Below are 20,176 nucleotides of genomic sequence, written 5' to 3'. Positions count from 1 at the left end.
GTGGTGGAGGTCTGAGTGCCTTTCTACCTAGAGAGACAAGCTTGTTTTTTAGAGGCAAGAACTGGGAAGACCTGCCAGATTCTGGCAGTCCTTGGTCTCAGGATTGTGAATTTTAGCAGGAAAGTGGGCTACACTGTTTCAGGTTAATACCCAGATTTGCCATTTCAAACTAGACACGTGGTCATACTTTTAATTTACTTAATGAACACTTCACAGAGAAGGCAAAGGTAAACTACAGGCAGCTCAATTCCCCCAAAGGGCAGGCAAGAGACTGCAGGTCGACGTTATGTCTGTACTACATAATATCTTAAAAGAGTATTTTTAGTTCCTGCTTCCAAGTACCTACAAGTATTTTTTACTAATTTATATTGGCCACATTCACTATTCTCATTTGCTGTATGTTAGTGAGTTTTTTTTACTGTTTTAAAGAAAGGAAGCCTGAGTGATTAAAACATTTGGATACAGATGGTTCATAGGTTTTATCCATTTATAAAATGCAAGAGGTGAAGATTAAAAGAAAAGTAACATCAAACCCCACAGAAACAAGTAAAATATATTTAATTGATTCTCTGGCAGTTTATTAATGCTGAGATTTTTTTCCCTTGAAAATATATAAAATTTCCCTTTTATCTTGTCTAAAGCATGCCAGAATAAATTAGTGACTGCATAATTAATATCCAGGTATTTTGTGATATTTTGATAATGGACTCCCCCTCTTCTAATCTTATTTTATATTTCAGACCACACACTCTCAGTTTGTTGATAATGCATTTGGTTGCAGCCGGAGATATTTCCAGGTCTAAAGCCAGGTTCACATTTTTGCTTTGAAGAGACAGAAATTCCAAACAAATACAGATGGTCAGACCATAAACTTAATTAAAATTTCTGCTTTGCTGGATGTTACATTAAATATGGCCAGAATGCCAAGAGAAATACATGAAAAATCCATTTGTATCCACATCCTGCTGCTTCCACATAGTATAAAATAACAGAATGCTAAGAAGTATGTGTTTGTGTATCCGTGTGTGAGAGCATGTGCGTGTTAATCTCCTTCTCTTTTGGCTTGGCTGTCACACTAGTCATGTTTTGACCAATAAAAGATGGGTTTTAATTAAAATCTGGGATTGGCCAGCTATACATCTGTTAACTTTTCTTCTATACATTCTCAAGCACTAATTTAGGTACTTTCTGAAGCAGTGTGATTTCCTTTTTTTATGCAAATCTGGAACATTTGTGCCTTTCCTAATTAGCCCAGGATACTTATTTATTTAGAACTGTATAGAGATAATTACTCATCTCCAGGAGGGTAATAAAGGTCATGCATAAGAAGTGAAACAGCTTTCTTCAAGAATTTGAAGCGGAAGGAGGAAGGGACCTGCCCTGTCATTTGTAGGTGAGGACTCCTGGAGAGGACAAGTGAGGATGAACTGTCCAGTGTGGCTAGAACAGGACAAGCCCGGCACAGGCTGGACAGGGAGGGCTGAAAGGACATCTGGGAATATACCTGACAGGTCTGGTTGGCCATGTAGCAGGACCAGGCGTCTTAGGCCAACTTCTCCCAGAAAGATGAACACAAGACCAGGGCTTATTGTGTGAGGACTTTATTGGTGAGTGTGATCCCAGAGAGGGGCAGAGATGCAAACTGGGGAAGAAAGGTATGTTTCAAATTGGCCACTATGGGCAACTGGTTGCTCTATCCCATAGGCTCTTCTACAGAGGCTAACGAAATGCATCTCAGGACCCTCCGTTGTAAGCTGAATTGTGTCCTCCCCAAATTAGGGTGGGCCCTCATCCAATCTGACTGGTGTCCTTTTAAGAAGAGTGAATTGGACACACAGAGGGATAACAGGGATGTACACCCCCAGAGCCAAGGCCATGTGAGGACACAGTCAGAAGGTGGCCATCTCTAAGCCAAGGAAAGAGGTCTCGGAAAAAAACAATCTTGCCCACACCTTGATTTGGAACTTCTGGCCTTGGGAACTGTGAAACAATAAATCCTGTTCTTCAAGCCTCTCAGTCCGTGGTGCTTTGCTATGGCAGCCCCAGCAAATGAATGTATTCTCTGATGAGGGAGAAGAAAGGGTCAAAGTTCTGAATATTGGAGGGCTCCCTGCCAGCACTTCCGGGTTACATAAGCAGTCTTCCTTGGAGTCCCAGGCACTGGGGTCAACAGAGATATCCTAGGGGAGGAGTGACGGGGCACAGGTGGGCTTAAGGCAAGGCCTTGGTAGGCAGCAGATGTGAGAAGCAGATTGGAGCCAGTGTGGGACGGGACTGCAGCGGATGAAAGGGAGGGATGGGAGGATGGCTGGATTAAGAGCTAGATAAGGCTGAGAGAAGACGAAGCAGAGCTAAAGTGATGTCTGATACACAGAGTAGTGATGATGATGATAATGATGAGATGATGAGGACTGGCACTGGGCTCTGCTCTCTATACCCTCTGCCACTTTATTTTAAAGATTTATTTATTTATTTATTCCGGAGAGAGAGAAGGGGGGAGAGTCCCAAGCCGACTCTGCACAGAGCCCAACACAGGGCTCCATCCCATAACCCTGAGATCATGACCTGAGCCGAAACCAAGAATCGGACACTCAACCAACTGAGTCAGCCAGGCGCCCCCATCCCTAGCGCTTTACAGGACATATGTACTCCACAGAAACTATCTCACTTAACCCCAGCACCACTCCATAATTTAAGTAACATTTTTATCCCTATTTCACAGATGAAGGAACCAAAGTAGACAGAGATGTGGAACTTGTCATAATGGCTACTAGCCAGTAGCTGAGCTCAAGTGTAATTGCACCTGACTCCAAAGCTTGTGTTCTCACTCATGTGGCTCTGCTTTCTCCTGATGCTGTCATCAAAACAGTGTTTTAGAAAGATAAATTGGAACAGACATTTTAATTTGTCTTAATTTCATACACAAGTTATTTCTTTGAGAACATATAAAGTATGCTCTGCAGAACATTATCGTCAGAAGGTCAGTGTAGCATAGCTGTTAAACAGCCAGACTACAGAGTCAATATGCGTGTGTTCAAATCCCAGCTCTCCTACCCACTAGCTGGGTGACTTAGTTACTCAGCCTCTCTGTGCCTTACCTTAAACCTGTGGGTAATTAAAAATAGCACCTACGTCCTGAAGTTGTTGTGAGGATTATTTAATATTCATAAAGTAGTTTATGTACTGTGTTTTTTTGTAATTACAATGATTAAAAATATTGGCGAGATAGGACTTCTTCCAATAACTCTTATCTATGAAAATGATTGAACATTACACTTGCATCTCCAAATTTCTGCAACACTTCTGTTGCTACGTAAGCTAAGGGACAGATTTTTAAGAAGTAGTCAAATGTCAGCTGTTAAACATCACACTGCCAGCATCATAAATGAAGTCACCATTTGGCAAATAACTTCTTGGCGAGAGAGGTTCTCACCAACAGGGAAAATGAAAAAAAAAAAATTAAATAAAATCCCCACTGTGATTTGTCAAGCATTTCAGACACGTGGCTCAGCAATTTTTCCAGCTGCAAAGATCTTTTCCTTCTACCTTAGAACTCAGAGGAGGACAGTGTGAAGGAGGTGAACTGTTCGGCAAATCCCGTTTTGTTTGTGTTTTCTGTAGTTGTGAGTTCTCTGCAGGTGAGGCTGTTTTCCACGGGGAGAAGATAACCACATTATTCCAACACTGACATGGTCTCTGGCTTATTATCTGACTGCTTTAATTTAATGTGGGGAACCCGGCTGCATGGTTGCAATAGTAGTTCTTACCTCATTTCCTCCCTTTCAAGGGTAGAAAGAGCAAGTGTCCTCCTCTGTGAAATGAGGTTGAACCAGATGTCCTCCAAGGTCCTTTTGGCTCCGACATTTTTTGTGGCTTCGGATTCTCTTCTTGGGCAATGTGCTTTTCTTTCCAGTGCATTGAATAGGCCCAAACATCTCTACGTGCTTATTCCAGTTTTTGGCTGTCAGGAAAGTGAAAGGCAAGGTCTTACATTTCAGCAAGGCCTTGCAATTTATAACATGCTTTCACGTGCAGGCGATCCTTTATCAAATCTTCACGAAAGCCATGGAGGACTTTTGGATGAGAATGAGACCCAGGGAAGTCGAATGATGTGTCCAAGGTCACACAGCTTGTAGGAAGCAGGGCCCTAAACAAGCCTTTCTATCAGTGCAGTGGCATTTGCAGTCACAGTGCCTCCCGATCCAAGAAGACACAATGACATGATAAGGACACTCGGTTCCTTCAGAGTTGATTCTGTTGATTCTGATTAGGTCATGTGTACAGCCCTGAACCAATCCTCGTGGCCAGAAGAGAGGAAAGCTTCTGATTTACCCAAACCTAGTCACAGGATCTTCTTAGAAGTTGGGAGGGGATCAGCCTCTCTGAACCACATCTCTGAAAATGGGAGTTGGAGAATCAAGAAAGTCATCAGATGAAGAGAGAATAGATGGTGCATTGAAAAATAAGAAATTTCCCATTTATTGCAGAAAAAGCATTTTTCCCAAAAGACACTTCAAAAATAAATTAAGAAATGTTTTATTTTCTATTTTTTCTTAACTGAATTTAATTTTTGCAAAAGCAGTTTTCCCTTGAACTGATATATTGGCTAACCAAAAATGAACTCTAGGGTGGCTGGAGAAAAGGAACAACAAAAGCTCAACCATTTCAAGTACCAGGATTTCTGGAAATCCATATTCATTGAGTGTGTTTGGGTCTCCGCTCAAATGAGACAAACTCAACTCTTCTTTGGGACCTGAAATAAGGATTTGGAGCTCTTCCAATCAGATCAAACCAACAGACATTCCTCAGACATCTTACATACAGGGGGCCCCAGGTACAGCGAGGTGCTTGGGTGGCTACGTTTCCCGCTATTGCAATTTGACCCCATCATCTAATTTTCTGTTTCTTGCCCTGTGATTTCCAGATTTTATACCTGTGAGACATTGTTCTTTTTGGGTGTGTCATTCGAATCCCCTTTGGCTTCAAGAAGTTGCTCAAAGGGTTTGTTGTTGTTTTTTTTAATTGTTTTTGGATTATATCCTGTTGACCAAAACTTTCCCTTCAGTTGTCATGGTAACTTTCATACTGCAAGAGCTAGATGTTAGCCTAGAGGTTTGACAAGCAGATGACTTCCAGACAGGGGCTGATTTAGGACTGTTGGGCTGAGGCACAGGGCTCTGACTGTCCTGGAAACTAGTTTACATAATTAGTAAATCATTGGATTCAAATAAGCTAACCTCTGAGCCAACCACAGAGTGTCCTTACAAGGGACTACTCAACTCATTCAATTATATTCTTCAAGTTTCAACTAGTAGCTAACTAGTCAGCCCTTGGATGTGGGGAAGGAAAAGTTGTGGTGTTTGTAAGTTGCACATTTTGTAATATTAAACAATTTTCACATATACATGAAATATGATATGAATATTTTTTAGGCTGCTGGATGAATATCAAACACTAGAATTACAAAATTTTCATTTTTATAGAAGGATTTTAAAAGCTTTCATTAAATTTTCAAAAACTTAAGTATAATTTGAGCTTGAATAACTTTTCATTAAAAATGTTGATATTATTAATAATACATTGTAGTTGTCTCTTAATAGGTCATTCTGAATATTTAGAAGAAAAATTATATTTTTGGAAAGCATATATAAAATATACTTTAATTTTCTATATTAATATATAATAATTCATATTTTTGGTAAAATATATTTAAATTTTGGATACTTTGAATGCCATGATACTTTATATTTCTAATCCTTTGGAATTATTACTATCTATAGGATGTAATTTATGTCAAATTATTGATTATAACAACCTAGTTAAGTGATGTTACTGAAATGAAGGCAATGAATATTAACGTTATTGAAATAAATACATAAAATTATGTGTGTTTTTATTATATCACAATTCATCAACACAAAACTCACATGTGCACAATAATTAAATTCAGTTGTCTTTGGTATTTTTCTAGATTTTAGTCATTTAAAGTCCCTGCCTAAAAACCATAGCTCTACACATATATTATACACATTGTAAGATATATTTGTCAAGGCATGGGAATAAAATACACTATAAAACTTGACAGCTGAATTCACAAATTTGAAATGTTTAAACAGTGGCATGTGGGCCTACTGTGTTCCTGCACTCCAGGCCCTAGAGCTGTAAGCTGAGCCCACACACACATTGAGGTCTCCCACAGGGACCAACTTCAGGTTTGGTCACTTGGTTAAGGTGGTAACTACTACATCTCTCCATTGGGAACACACATTTTCCCCTCTGTATTTAATTAGTAATCTGTGGGGTGAGACATTACACACTGTTTTAGATAACCTTTGCCAAGTTAGTTATTAATTTGGGGACTAGAAAAAGATTTTTCCAATTCTATTTTTGCTTCTACATTTATTAGATGACATTCTTCTGTAACAAAGAGTTTGCCTTCCTTGATATCCTTTGCCTATCTTCATTTTCTTTAAATTAAAAAAATTTTTGAAATATACCATCATATTGCATGATGCACTGGGTGTTATACGCAAGTAATGAATCACGGAACATTGCATCAAAAACTAGGGATGTACTGTGTGGTGACTAACATAACATAATAAAAAATTATATAAAAAAAAAGAAATATACCATCATGGTCACCACAAAAATTCACCTTTCCCATCTCCTGTTGTGGGGAGTATAATTGACTGACAGCCCAGCCTCTGCTTTTTGGGTTTTTTGTTTTGGTTTTAAGTAAACGCTATGTATATCCAACATAGGGCTTGAACCCCACAATCCTGAGGTCACGAGTCGTATGCTCTACTGATGGAGTGAGCCAGGCACCCTTTTATCTTGGATTTTTTGTTACTTTTGTTAGTTTTATTTGTTTGAACAGTCTTGAGGTGGTTTTTTTTTGTTTGTTTTTGGGTTTTTTTGCACTTATCCTGCCATGAATTCCTAGGGAATGGGTTCCAGCAGCGCAGGCTCCTTTCCGTTGGTTCTCACAAAGTGTGCTTCTCTGGGTGGAGCAGGCTGGCAGTTCAGTTGAACCCAAGTACCTTTCTCTTTGGCTTCCTTCTTTTTCTGATCGTTTTCCTTCACATGCTTCAGGAAGCTATCTTGGCTCTTTGAGTGCTCAATATGCTCAGTACTTATACATTAATTCTCTTGGCAAGAATCCTGCCTTTACCTTGTTTGTTTACAACAATGCCAACAGCATGCTGGGTAACATTGTAGACCCTTCCAGGGTTGCCATGGTAACATTTGTGGGGCGTTCCTTTTTGAACAGTGCCCATTCCCTTGATGTCTACAATATCACCTTTCTTACAGATTTGTATGTATGTAGCTAAAGGAACAACTCTATGTTTTCTATAAGGCTGACAGAATATAGTGGTTGCCTCTCCTCTTTCCCTTTGTCTTGGTCATTTTTGTCAAATTACTGGGAGATGGCAGTTCCAGCCAAAAGGAATTATTTTTATTCGCTTATTTTTATACCAGCTGTTGCCTCGTGTAAGCACTTCCAAAGTTACGCCAAAGTCAAGCTTCCCAATGTTGATTCCAACCAGTAACTGGGCATGGCAAGGACACTGGGCCTGCAAGACGGTGACCTTGTCTCCTCACTGGCCCGGCTGAAACTTCCTTAGAACTGTACTGCAGTCCAAGCCTCTTCCTACCCACCCCTGCTTCTCCCCCCTTCTTCTTCCCAGGTGCCAGACCTGCATCATGGTCCCCTGCAGACATCTCCCTAATACATTTCTTGCATGTTTAACCCCATCTTGGCTTCTTAGAGGACTGAGCTAACGTATCATAAAACCAGAGTATATAAAACACATATATACACTTCATATAATAATAAAGGTGTGTGAATCTGTCACCCAGGCTACTAAATGGAAAATTACCTATATCCCTCCTTCCTCTCATTCACTTCAAAGGGAATCACTGTCCTAAATTTTATACAATCATTCCCTTACTAACTGATAGATATACTCCCAAGCAAGTTATGGTTAATTTTGTCCATTCTGGAATTTTATACAATGGAATTTTTTTAAAAAAGATTTTATTTTAGAAAGCGAGCACACCCATGCGCAAGGAGGGGGAGAGGGAGAGAAGCAGTCCCCACTCAGCAGGAAGACCCACATAGGTCTTGATCTCACAACCCTGAGATCATGACCTGATCACGAATCTGATGCTCAGCCAACTGAGCCACCCAGGCACCCATACAAATAGAATTCTTCTTCAGGTATTCTAGGACTTATTACTCACTCAACACCACGGTGCATCAACACAACATTCAGATGTGTGCAACCATAGTTAAAGTCAGTTGATGTCAATATTTATGTGGTTTTAACAGTATATTCCTTTGTAGTAGTAAGTTATATATTCTGGACACTAATCTTTCGCTAATCATATGTGTTGCAAATATCTTATCATTTGGGGCTTGACTTTTCACTCTCTTTGTGATATCTTTGATGAACAGAAGCAATCACAGATATCTATCTTTTCCTCTAGTGTGTTTTATTTAAGAGATTCTTCCCTGTTTTAAGACCTTAAAAGATATTCCCCTTTATTGGCTATGAAACATTTCATTTTGCCTTTTATAGTTTAATCTTTTATGTATCTGAAATTAATTTTCAACACGAAATAAAAATCCAATTTCTTTTTTTTAACTGAAATATAATTTGGATTGGTGAAATTCGCCTTTTACAGTTCTAAGAGTTTTGACAAATTCAACTGTGTAACCAACACCACTGTCAAGGTATAGAATTATTCTTTCACCCCCAGAAAGTCCCCTTTGTGCTCCTTTGTAATCAACCTCTTCCTCTATTCTCAATTTCTAGAAACCACTGATCTATTTTTTGTCCCTAGAGTTTTGCCTTTTTAATTAGGTCTTATAAATGGAATCATACAGTATATAGCATTTTGGGTCTGGCTTCCTCCACTCTGTAAAATGCATTTGAGATTCATCCATGTTGTATAAGTCAGTAGATCCTTTCTTTTTTATTGCTGAATAGTATTTCACTGAGTGGTTGTACCATAGTGTGTCTATCCCTTCATCCATTGGAAGATATTTGGATTGTTCCCAGGTTTTGCTGATTCCCACCATTCCTGTTCTGCATCATCAGCAGCTTACCAACTTGATACTGTCTTATTAAAAAGCCATTCTAATGTGTGCCTAGTGGTATCTCATTGTGGTTTTGATTTGTGTTTCCCTTAGGACTCATGATGATAAGCATCTTTTCATGTGTTTATTTTCTATTTAAATCTCTTTTTTTTTTTAGGGGCTTAGAGGGAGAGGGAGAGAGAGAATCTTGAGCAGGTTCCACACCAAGTGTGGAGCCTGACGCAGGGCTTGATCTCACAACCCTGAGATCACGACCTGAGCCCAAATCAAAAGAGTTGGACGCTTAACCGACTGTGCCACCCAGGCGCCCCTGCACCTTTTATTTGAGGAAATGTTTGCTGTTTAAAAATTGGTTTGCTTGTATAATTACAGGAGCAGAGCAGTTCTTTACATATTCTTAATTAAAGTCTTTTATGAAATGGTGGTTTACAAATATTTTTCCCCAGTTTGTAGCTTGCATTTTCATTTTCTTAACCATATTATTTGGTTCTAATTTGAAGAAGACTATTGGATTTTTTTTTAAGGATCATGCTTTTTGCATCCTAAGAATTCTTTGCTTAACCTAAAGTCACAAAATTTTCTTCTGTAGGGTTTATAGTCTTAGCTTTTACTTTAGGTCTATGATTCACTATAGCTTAACTTTTTCATATGCTAAGAGGTCAAACAAATTATATTTAACAATAAAATATCACCATTCTGAAATATCTCATAGCAAGTTACATAGTTAACATTTCAGCTCCATGATTCAAGCTTCTTCAATGATGACTAAAGAGAATGTTGGTGTTTTCTCCCACTTACCATCATGAACTTTTTTTTTTTTGAAGTAAGCATTACCCCCAACGTGGGGCTTGAACTCATGACCCTGAGATCAAGAGTCACATGCTCTACTCACTGAGCCAGCCAGACACCCCTGAACTTTATTTTTTAACCAGGATATATGCTAAGGTCTAAATCAAACAATCTACCCTTTAGCCAATTTCCTTGGTGTATGCAAACTATCAGATAGGATATTTCCAAGTGCAGAGAAAAATCGTGATTCTAAACACAAAAACACTTGATGTTATTGAGTTGAAAAGATGAATCTCAAAAATGACTAAGACAGACAGACTTGCTTTACTTTCTAAATTTCAATGGAAATACTGTTTTAGCTAAATCCTTTTTCTCAAAATTGCAATTACTCGATGAATGCATTTGAAAAATAAGCCCTCAGGAGAGGTATTTCATGATCATATTCATTCTGATACAGGCTCAGGAAGATTTCATCTTTAGCAATGTCTGTCTGCTGGTTTGTGCATGGCAAGGTCAGCTGACATGGCAAGTGGACCACACACAATCTTCCCTTCTCCTACCACCCCCCCACCCCATCTTTTGAAGACCATTCTGTGTTTGCAGGTGCACACACGTGCACATGTGTCTGTCCACATGTGTGCTTGAAGACAGGTGATGGCAATGAGAAGTCTTCCTCTTTATGCCCATGGGGAGCCAGCCTTTGATGGGTGACCGTGGTTGAAGAGGCTGCTATCTAAAAGGCTTCTTGCTGATTAGGATACCGCCTCTTGGTCTAGCAGTTGGCCTGCTGCCTTTGTCTACAAACCGCAGCTCCACTCAGCACTGCTAAAGCTGTACCTTTGCTCAGCCTTTCCTGGCAAGTGTCTTCAAAGTATAGTGTGACTTACAGTTTGAAATGATAACCCTTGCAGGTGGCAAGCAGCACTCAACGCGCTTTTCGCAGAATCCCAGAAGTAAACATTCCCATGGAAAAGTGATATTTTCCACCCTTTACATATTGGATTTAATAAGAGGTTAGTGTCAAAGTCACACACAGAACAGAGAGAAGGATGTTATTGAATGCTCAGCATGGTATCTACAAAAATTGTCTGCTGAATGCAGCAAATTCCTTTTCAGGGCTGATAAAAGCCAAAATGGGTTGGATGCTGATATGAAGGGGAGCCCAATATAATCACATTTTGATTTGGGGCCTGACTCTTTTTAAACGACGTCTTCTTTTTTAAGTCACGGGGGACAAGGATCATACACAGGGTGTCACTGACATCTCTTACTTCTACCTGTGTGGGCCTGCCACAGCTGTTGGTGACCAGAACGTCATGAAAAGAAAAGACTCGCTTTGAAATTCTGTGAATACTGTTACCCATGGAAGAATGGCTAGGATCCTCATGTCTTTGAAAAACTAAATCGAAGAAGAATCTTTGTGCTCAGCTCTGTAATTTAGTTAATACATCAAAGCTAAACGTTATTTTATATATATATATATATATATATATACACACACACACACTAGATGGGATGAAGAAAGCTTCTCCTTTCTCAATTCGGTTGGTTGATTTGTCCGTGGGTGTTTCTAGGTGAACTCCTTTACTCGTCCCTGATTTCTGTGTGCAACAAATTAGATCCTCCCCAGTTCTATAGGTATCAGCCCGCCTCATTTGTAGCAGAGTGCACGTGAGGCCACAACCCCGGTTCATCCTGATAAATGGCACAAGTGAATGAACGGGTGCCTTTAAAATAACAAGGTTACAGAAAAGCTCCAGAAGGACCAATGGCTATCAGGGGATTGTATCTCTGTGTTTTGCTTTTTTTTCCTGTCGTTTTTTAAAGTAACCTCTACCCCCAACATGGGTTTGAACTTACAGACCCTGAGACTGAGAGTCGTCTACTCTAACCATTGAGCCAGCCAGGTGCCCCTGTATCTATTTTTTAAGTGCTTAAAATTTCAGACATTAATGACTAATGTTTCTTAGAAATTGTTACAGTACATAATTTTGTTAATTATTACATTAGCTGAGTGGGTGTCTGAGTGGCTCAATGGGCCAAGCGTCTGACTCTTGATTTCGGCTCATGTCATGATCTCAGGGTTGTGAGACTGAGCCCAGCGTTGGGCTCCGTGCTCAGCAGGGAGTCTGCTTGGGATTCTCTCCCTCTGCTCCTCCCCCTGCTTGGGCCCTCTCTCTCTCAAATAAATAAATAAATCTTAAAAAAAAAAAGAAAAAAATGATTCTCTCTCTTTCCCTCTGCCCCTTCCCCTACTCTCTCTCTCCCTCTCTAAAAAAAATTATTACATTAGCTGAACTGGAGAAATATATATACACACACGTACGAAATACAATATTTTGCATAAGTTCATTTATGTATGCCAACTCTTTCCAGAATTGAGGATTCTAAAGAAAAAAGTTTAACAGGTACCAATTGTCTTGCATTTTCACTAAAAGCCCAGCAGATACATTTTTAAATTATTAAATATGTATATTGCAATAAGGTAATGTATAGCAAATGTAGATTTTTTTTTTTAAAGATTTTATTTATTTATTTGACAGAGATAGAGACAGCCAGCAAGAGAGGGAACACAAGCAGGGGGAGTGGGAGAGGAAGAAGCAGGCTCATAGCGGAGGAGCCTGATGTGGGGCTCGATCCCATAACGCCGGGATCACGCCCTAAGCCGAAGGCAGACGCTTAACCACTGTGCCACCCAGGCGCCCCAACAAATGTAGATTCTTTTAACCCACATTTAAAAATATTCTTTGATGTAATAATTACACTATTACACTTCTAGGGATATTTTTAAGGATGTAATTCAAAAGAAGGAAAAGCAATAAGCACTTAGATTTTCACAGCTGGGTTATTTATAATAGGACAAAAAAAAGAGAGAAAAGAAATGTCTCAGGAAAGGTAAATGCTTAAGTTAATTGTTAAAAACCTGATGGATTATTATGTAGTTGTTAAAATGACATTTATTATTTCTATTTATAGATATACAAAATACATGTGATTCAATATTAACCGAGTTAATTGAAAAGTGAAAGTACGTGTACCATATGACTGAAACTGAATTAAGATATATATGCACAAGAACAAAGAATTTTAAAAATTGTAGAAGATTTGTAAAAAACTGGATCTTTTATCAACTTTTTTTTAGCAATAAAAGAGTATTTTTAAATTACTGAGCCACAAAAACTCTATCAAATTTATACAATCTTAAACTATTCTTCATCCATATTCTTCATCTATTTGTAAAACCAGAAAGAGAATAGGTGCCATAAGAAATAAAAGAATCAATTATGACACTAAGTACACTGTTTACTTCAACTTTTTTTCTTTTTTGGGGGGGTTGCAAGTGTTTTTCGATGAAGAAGTACTTTGATTTACATTCTGGCATAAATTCCTCACCCCATCACAGACAATACCCTGAGCACACACTCACCTTCTATTTCTCAAGTATGACAACCTTCTTTCTGTCTCACACTTAACTGTTTCTTCTGCCTGGAATGTTCTTGCCATTCCCAAGTCCTTTGCAACACTTAGGTCTCAAATGCTGTCATTTGAGAAAGGCCATCATTAACATATCCTAACTAAGGTTGTACGGTGAAATCCCCTTTTCCTCTCTCTGGATCTCTTGAGCAGGCTCTCCAATATTTGATTGTGATTTTGGAGGTGGAATTTTGGGTGGTTTTTTTGTATAGGACAGTGATATGCTCAGATTGTATTCCACGTGGGACCAGGGCAAGAGCAGGAATGGTCCTAGAAAATCAAGTCACTTGATTGATGGTTACCAACATGCGGGAAGAAACCTGTGTCTTTCATTTGCAATAGGCAGGTGCCGAAGATTTCACAATGAATCTGGGAAAGGTCCACACTCAAGACACAGGACTGAGCATCTGCCAAAGGAAATGGGCTGAGACAAGTAACTCCAGGACCTCTTGACTTTCTAATCCCAATGAATGACCTGCATTATCCTCATTCTCCTTCCAAAGTGGCTGATCACCTTTGTTATGTATGTATCAAGAAGTCCTAGATGGAGTGGTGGTGGCAGTGATTTTGCAAAAAACCCACAAAACACCAAAAAAACAAAACACCCGACCCCCACCCCTCCAGTGATATAAAAAAGAGACATAATTTTAGGTATGTTTATTCTTGGTTCATCTTTTCTTTCTGCACTGAACGAAATCCCAACATATTCTCTTGGATGCAGAGAGACTATGGCTCTGGGATTCCCTGGGCCCCACCTGTTATCCCAGCCTTTCCTCTCCTCAGTCCCTCAAAACCTGACCTCTTTTACAAAGTAGCAGCGATGAAACTTTCCAGGCTTCGGGGGGGTACAGGATCCCCAGCTTTGACCCTAGAATGAGGCACAGCCTCAGAAACCCCATGATTGTAGAGAGGGCCTCAGAGTTTTTCAAACTATCTAAATTCATAACTCTCTCACTTTGTTTTTCAATAACGACATATATGCTGATAAAGTAATAATTAACATTTGTAAGAGCCAGTAAGCCAGCTACCCAGAAAAAGTCTGAAAAAAAAACCCATAATTAAAAATTAAGAATAGATGTTGTAGGGTGTATAGTAAAATCTGTCTATTTATTATGTTCTTTGTCAAGGCCAAAATATAACAAATGGGAGTGGAATTTGATCTACCGATGTAATATGCTTTTTGGTGTAGTTCTTTGTTATACTTCAGGATAAAGGCACTGCTACAGGATGGAGACGATCGTGTCATTTGGAGATAGAAGAGAAAGAAATTGCTTCAGAAATAGCCTCATTGAATCTTAAAATCAGTAGATCAAAAAAAAAAAAAAATCACCTAACATCTCTTCCAAATGTCCCAAGGAACTGATGTAAGTTTCAGAAGACTCTGTCACAATAATATATTTCGTAGGATTCTGATATTTGCCTCTTATAGATTCACAGACTAACAGAAAGAATTAACATTCTCCAATAGTCAGGGGCACCTGGCTGGTTTGGTCCGTGGAGCGTGCGTGCGACTCTTGATGTCAGTGTTGTAAATTCAAGCCCCATGTTGGGTGTAGAGATTACTTAAAAACAAAATCTTTAAAAAAAAAACTCTTCAATATACAAATTTCTCAGGTTAAAAAAATTGTGTGTGTGTTGTGTGTGTGTGTTTTGTTTGTTTGTTTTGGCAAAGAAATCTCCCCTAAATAGTTTTGGTTTTTGTTTTAAGTTTTTGGCCCCATGGGGCATCTGGGTGGCTCAGTCGGTGAAGCGGTGAAGGGTCTGCCTTTGGCTCAGGTCATGATCCCAGGACCCTGGGATCCAGCCCCGTGTGGAATTCCGTGCTCAGCAGGGAGCCTGCTTTTCCCTCTGACCCTCCCCCCTCTCATGCTCTTTCTCTCTCTCTCTCAAATAAATAAATAAAATCTTAAAAAAAAAAAAAGCGTCTGATTTCAGCTCAGGTCATGATCTCAGTCCTGGCATCAAGCCCTGAGAAGGATCCCTGCTCAGCGGGGAGTTTGCTTCTCCCTCTTTCTCTGTCCCTCTCCCCATGTGCACGTAGGCACCCTCTAGGTATGCTCTCTCTCTCTCTCTCTCTCTCTCTCTCTCTCTCAAATAAATGAAAAAATCTTTAAAAATAAAAAAATAAAAGTTTTTGTCCCCAAGATAGTCCAGCAGCTAGGTATAGAAATTCTGGACACATGTAACCTGGGTTCAAATCTCAACAGCCGCATACTCAGTTTACTTAACCCTCTCAGCCTCAGTTCCTTCACAGATAAAAAGAGGGTAGGAATAACATACATCTTACAGTTTGTTATGAAGACTAGATGAGTTAATCAACATGAAACACTTAGAACAACACCTGGCACATAATGAAGACCTTACAATGTGTCTACTATTGTTAGTTTAACCCTAGTAGTCAAAGCATTAGGTTAGGCATAGGTGGTAAAACTCCTTGCTGCATTGGATGAATATTCCTAAATTTCTTCATAGTAATGCATCCTGTAGGCAGATCCAAAATTTAAATATGCAAATCGTGTTTGTAACAAGTTGTGTTGATCAGTGTTCCTAGTAGTTCACAAAATGAACTCTAAAGCAGTGGTTCTCAATCTGCAGTTTGCATGAATCATCTGGAGGGCTTGTCTAAACACAGGTTGTGGGGCCTCTCTGCAGCTTGTAATTCACCAGCCTTGGAGTGGGGCCTTAGTGGTTTCCCTCTAGAAAGCTCTCAGGAGGTGCTGGTGCCACTGTTCCCTGGACTACACTCTGAAAACCACTTCTCCAGTGGCTCGTGCATTTCATGGTAATTACATGGAGGAACAATCCGCCCCTCCTCCTTTCTTTTTCTGCGAGGAGCATGGCCTTCCTGTGGTTTCCTAGGAACTACAGTGTTCTTTATAAACAACCTGATCACTTTAATTGAATTAAATTCTCCATTTACTCCTTTCCTTCATCTCTGCAAGGACGTCCCAGACAATTCTCTAGTCTAGGGCACTGGGTGTTTTGTTTTGCTGCTGCTTTTTAAAATTTGGTATGGAACATTAACTTTGCATAAGACAGATCAATTTTTGCTTCCCGATAGTGATTACAGCAGTTACCAGTATATGATCCTGGGCAAGTTTCCTAATCTGTCTTTGGGTCCCTCACCTGCAAGGAGGGCATCACCTCCCACTGCACAAGGGCATTGGGAGAGTTGAAAGAAACCTTATAAGCGAGTCCTCAGTGTAGTGCATGGCCCAGAGCAATGGCCGGGTGAATGTGAGCTATTAGCGATCGATAAACAAAACAGGAAGCCAAGACCTCCTACCAAAGAGCAAAGAGTAATTGAAAAGTAATAGACAAGAAAACAATGTCATTTTTAAAGACCAGGGAGAGGAGCAAGAAGGATTTGAATTTTGATCAGATTAAGGAAGCCAAGTCACCAGTAACTTCACTTCAGCACCTAATAATATCACGCATGAATTAAGGCCAATTTACCGGAGTATTTTGACTTGTTTCAACTTCAATTTTTCAGCTAGAAAAATTTTGCTGGGATTTACCATCATGTTGTTGGAGGAGTTTTACTGTCTTTCTCTTCTACATCAGGGCTCTTTATATATAACCTCTGGGTAAAGGAGACGCTGTAATTCGTCTTACAGCTTTCCATATTATGAATGCAATGCTTTCTCTTTAAATTAATTCATTTCCTTGGAGCATTTTCCAAACATTTCAGAAAATCACAACTTAACATAATTTGGCAGGAGTTACCACAACAGGATAACTCACTTTTGCAAATGTTTAGGATTCTTTGGAAGAAATTTCTAGTCTCACTTTTGCCTGATTTTATTAAGTTTATTCTTTTCATACATACATATTTATCTTTCTGGCAGCACCAGACATCTTAAGGTTATGTCTACAAAAGTGGGTCTTTGTGGTACATACGTTACAATTCTAAACAAGTCTCCAAAAACTTTCCCTTAGTATAAAACAAAAGAGGCTATTATTGTTGACATTAGTATTTTTGCAAAACAATTTCTAAATTTATTTTGTGTGGGAGGCCCCCTAGAAAGAAGGGAACTTAGAGAAATATAATCTTTTGTGGAGAAAATTTTATATAAGAACCTCTCTTTTACAGGGAGGCAATCCAAAGCATGTATCTTCAATAAAGTAAATGAAACAATAACTTTTGGCTTTGCTGTAAAATATGAGAGCTCAAGGGTTTTTCTCCTCCTTTTTAGCTTAAACATTTAAAATGTGCATATAGTTCCCAATTTGTAAACATCTAGAAATGACTCACCAAACAGATAACTTTGTCTCGGTTCCTCATATTTTCATCACCAGAGCCCCATTCATGGGAGTTTTTCAGGGGAAAAGTCTAAAAAGGAAACAAGGAAAAAAGTCCAATTGGAACCTTTAGAGCAATGGACTCCAAGTATAGCCTGTATCAGAACGACCTGCAAGGCTTGTCAAAACACAAATGTCCATCATGGGTGAATGGATAAACAAATTTGGTTTATATATACACACACACAATGGAATATTATTCAAACTTTAAGAGGAAGGAAGTTATGTTATCTGCAATGACATGGATGAACCTTGGGACATTATGCTAAGTGAAATAAGCCAGTTACGAAAGGACAAATCTTGCATGATTCCACTTACATGAGGTATGAAGAGTAGCCAAAGTCATAGAGACAAAAAGAATGGTGGTTGCCAGGGGCTGGGAAGAGGAGGAATGGGGAATTGTTTCATGAGTATTGTGTAAGAGTTTCAGTTTGGGATGATGAAAAAGTTCTGGAGATTGGCTGCACGGTACTGTGAATGTACCTAACACTACTGGACTGTGTATTTATTTATTTATTTTTAAAGATTTTATTTATTCATTTTGAGAGAGCAAGAGCACACAAGCCAGGGGGAGGAGCAGAGGGAGAGGGAGGGAGAGGGAGAAGCAGACTTCCCATCGAACAGGGAGCCTGATGTAGGGCTCGATCCCAGGACCCTGGGATCATGATCTGAGCTGAAGGCAGATGCTGAACCAACTGAACTACCCAGGTGCCCCTGGACGGTATACTTAAAAATGGTTAGGATGGTAGGGGCACCCGGCTGGCTCAGATGGAAGACCATGTGACTCTTGATCTCCAGGTCCTGCGTTCAAGCCCCACAGTGGGTGTGGAGATTGCTTAAATTAGTAAAACTTTTTAAAAAATGGATAGGACGGCAAATGTTGTGTGTACTTACCCAGTTTAAAATAGAAAAAGGGAACAGGGAAGAGAAATTGGAGACAGCAAGTATAGAAAGTGTCCAGAAGGTTTTCTGTGATGGAAAGCTGAAACTGGGGCACAGCTGGAGGTAAAAGTGAGGTCAAGTGTTTTGTTCATACATTGTGATCCTAGTTGTCTGTTCGTATTTATGAATTAGAATTATGTTCATTAACATAAGAAAGCTTATATAAAACTTCCTCTTTTTCAGTGGGAAGCTTACTGGAGAGCAGGGTGTGCTGGCAAGCAGGACTGAATTAAGGCATGTCCAGGTGAGAAATAATTAGGCAGTTGATATTTCGCATTTATTAAAAAGGGACTCAGTATTATTTACACCCAGGTGTATGGTGATTATTAAACATGTGAAAAGTACTTGGCATAATATGTGGCATGTGGCGCTGAACGAGTGTTAGATGTAGTTACCATTACCTACTGTTCACTGCTCTTTCAAAAAGGCAAAACTTAAATTTTTGTGTTTCGTTCCAATCTGTGAATTGCTTAGTATTTTAGAAAAATTCAGGTTTCCTACCTGGTTTCCTTTACTTCTGTCACAGAACCCTTCACTTCCGGTCACCAAATGTGTGGGAATTTCTCCTCACAGCAAGCAACTCTCCACAACACCCGCCGGCTATCCTAGAAAGCAACCGGAGCTGACACCCTCCGGAGATGGCGTTGGAGGGGGGGGGGGGGTGCTAAGGGCTCAATCCTCCAAGACTGCCCCGCCCCCTACCTCAGCCGCCAATCACAAGCCCCGCGTGGTATCACCTGCGCATCTGACTGGCTTTGGATTGGAGGTTCCAGGACCCTTTCCTTGGGTTCTATTAATTTGCTAGGGCAGCTCACGGAACTTAGAGAAACAGTTTAGTTACGAGATCACTGGTTTATTCTAAAAGGATATAACTCAGGAACAGCCAGACGGCAGAGTTGCACAGGGCAGGGTACGGGGAAAGGCCCCCAAGCTTCCATACCCTCTCCAGGTTCACCACTCTCCCAAATTCCCACGTGTTCACCAACCTGGAAGCTCTCCGAATGCAGGCCTCTTGCATTTTTAGGGAAGCTTCATGACAGAGACATGATTGATTGAATTTATGGCCATTGGTGGTTGAACCAACCTCCAGCCCCTTTTCCTCCTCACCGGAGGTCGGTGGGTGGGAGTGAAATTTCCAACCCTCACGTGACCTGGTTGGTTCTGGGGCAATCAGCCCCCATTGTCAGGTGAGGTCCAACAGTCACCTAATTAACTAATAAAAGACACCCTTACTGCTCTCATCACTCAGGAGATTCCCAGGGTTTTGGGAGCTCTGTGCCAGCAATGGGGACCGAGACCAAATACCAAATATGTGTATGTATATACTCTTACTATAAATCACAGTGTCACTTTAGGATATTCTGTTAGAATAACTTACATGGTTAAACAAATTTAGTCGTGGTTCTTTTGTCTATACCCCTCGTATTTTTCCATTTGGTTCTCGGATTTTTTTTTTTTTAATAGGGGGAGTTGTAATAAATGGAAATGTCCCCCCTTAAATTTGACTTGGTTGTTTTGCTCCATATGAAAAAAAAGAAGACGACTATATTTTGTAAAGCAACGGTT

The 20,176-nt window shown here is 39.8% G+C and overlaps 1 long non-coding RNA gene and 1 pseudogene across 1 annotated transcript; both read right to left on the bottom strand.

The window, feature by feature from the left end:
• Positions 1 to 611: 611 nt before the first annotated feature.
• Positions 612 to 19,246, bottom strand: LOC148110382 (uncharacterized). Its single transcript, XR_015723749.1, has 3 exons — positions 19,112 to 19,246; positions 17,622 to 17,699; positions 612 to 4,395 (listed from the first exon to the last, which is right to left on the bottom strand). It is a non-coding gene; the product is annotated as an uncharacterized LOC148110382 (long non-coding RNA).
• LOC123788674 (large ribosomal subunit protein eL21 pseudogene) lies at positions 5,429 to 7,407 on the bottom strand (annotated as a pseudogene).
• Positions 19,247 to 20,176: the final 930 nt, after the last annotated feature.

The sequence above is a fragment of the Ursus americanus genome, chromosome 3 (assembly GCF_024610735.1).
Source record: "Ursus americanus isolate L20-20 chromosome 3, mUrsAme1.1.p, whole genome shotgun sequence".
NCBI classification, from domain to species: domain Eukaryota; kingdom Metazoa; phylum Chordata; class Mammalia; order Carnivora; family Ursidae; genus Ursus; species Ursus americanus.
This window is presented reverse-complemented; position numbering and strand designations above follow the sequence as displayed.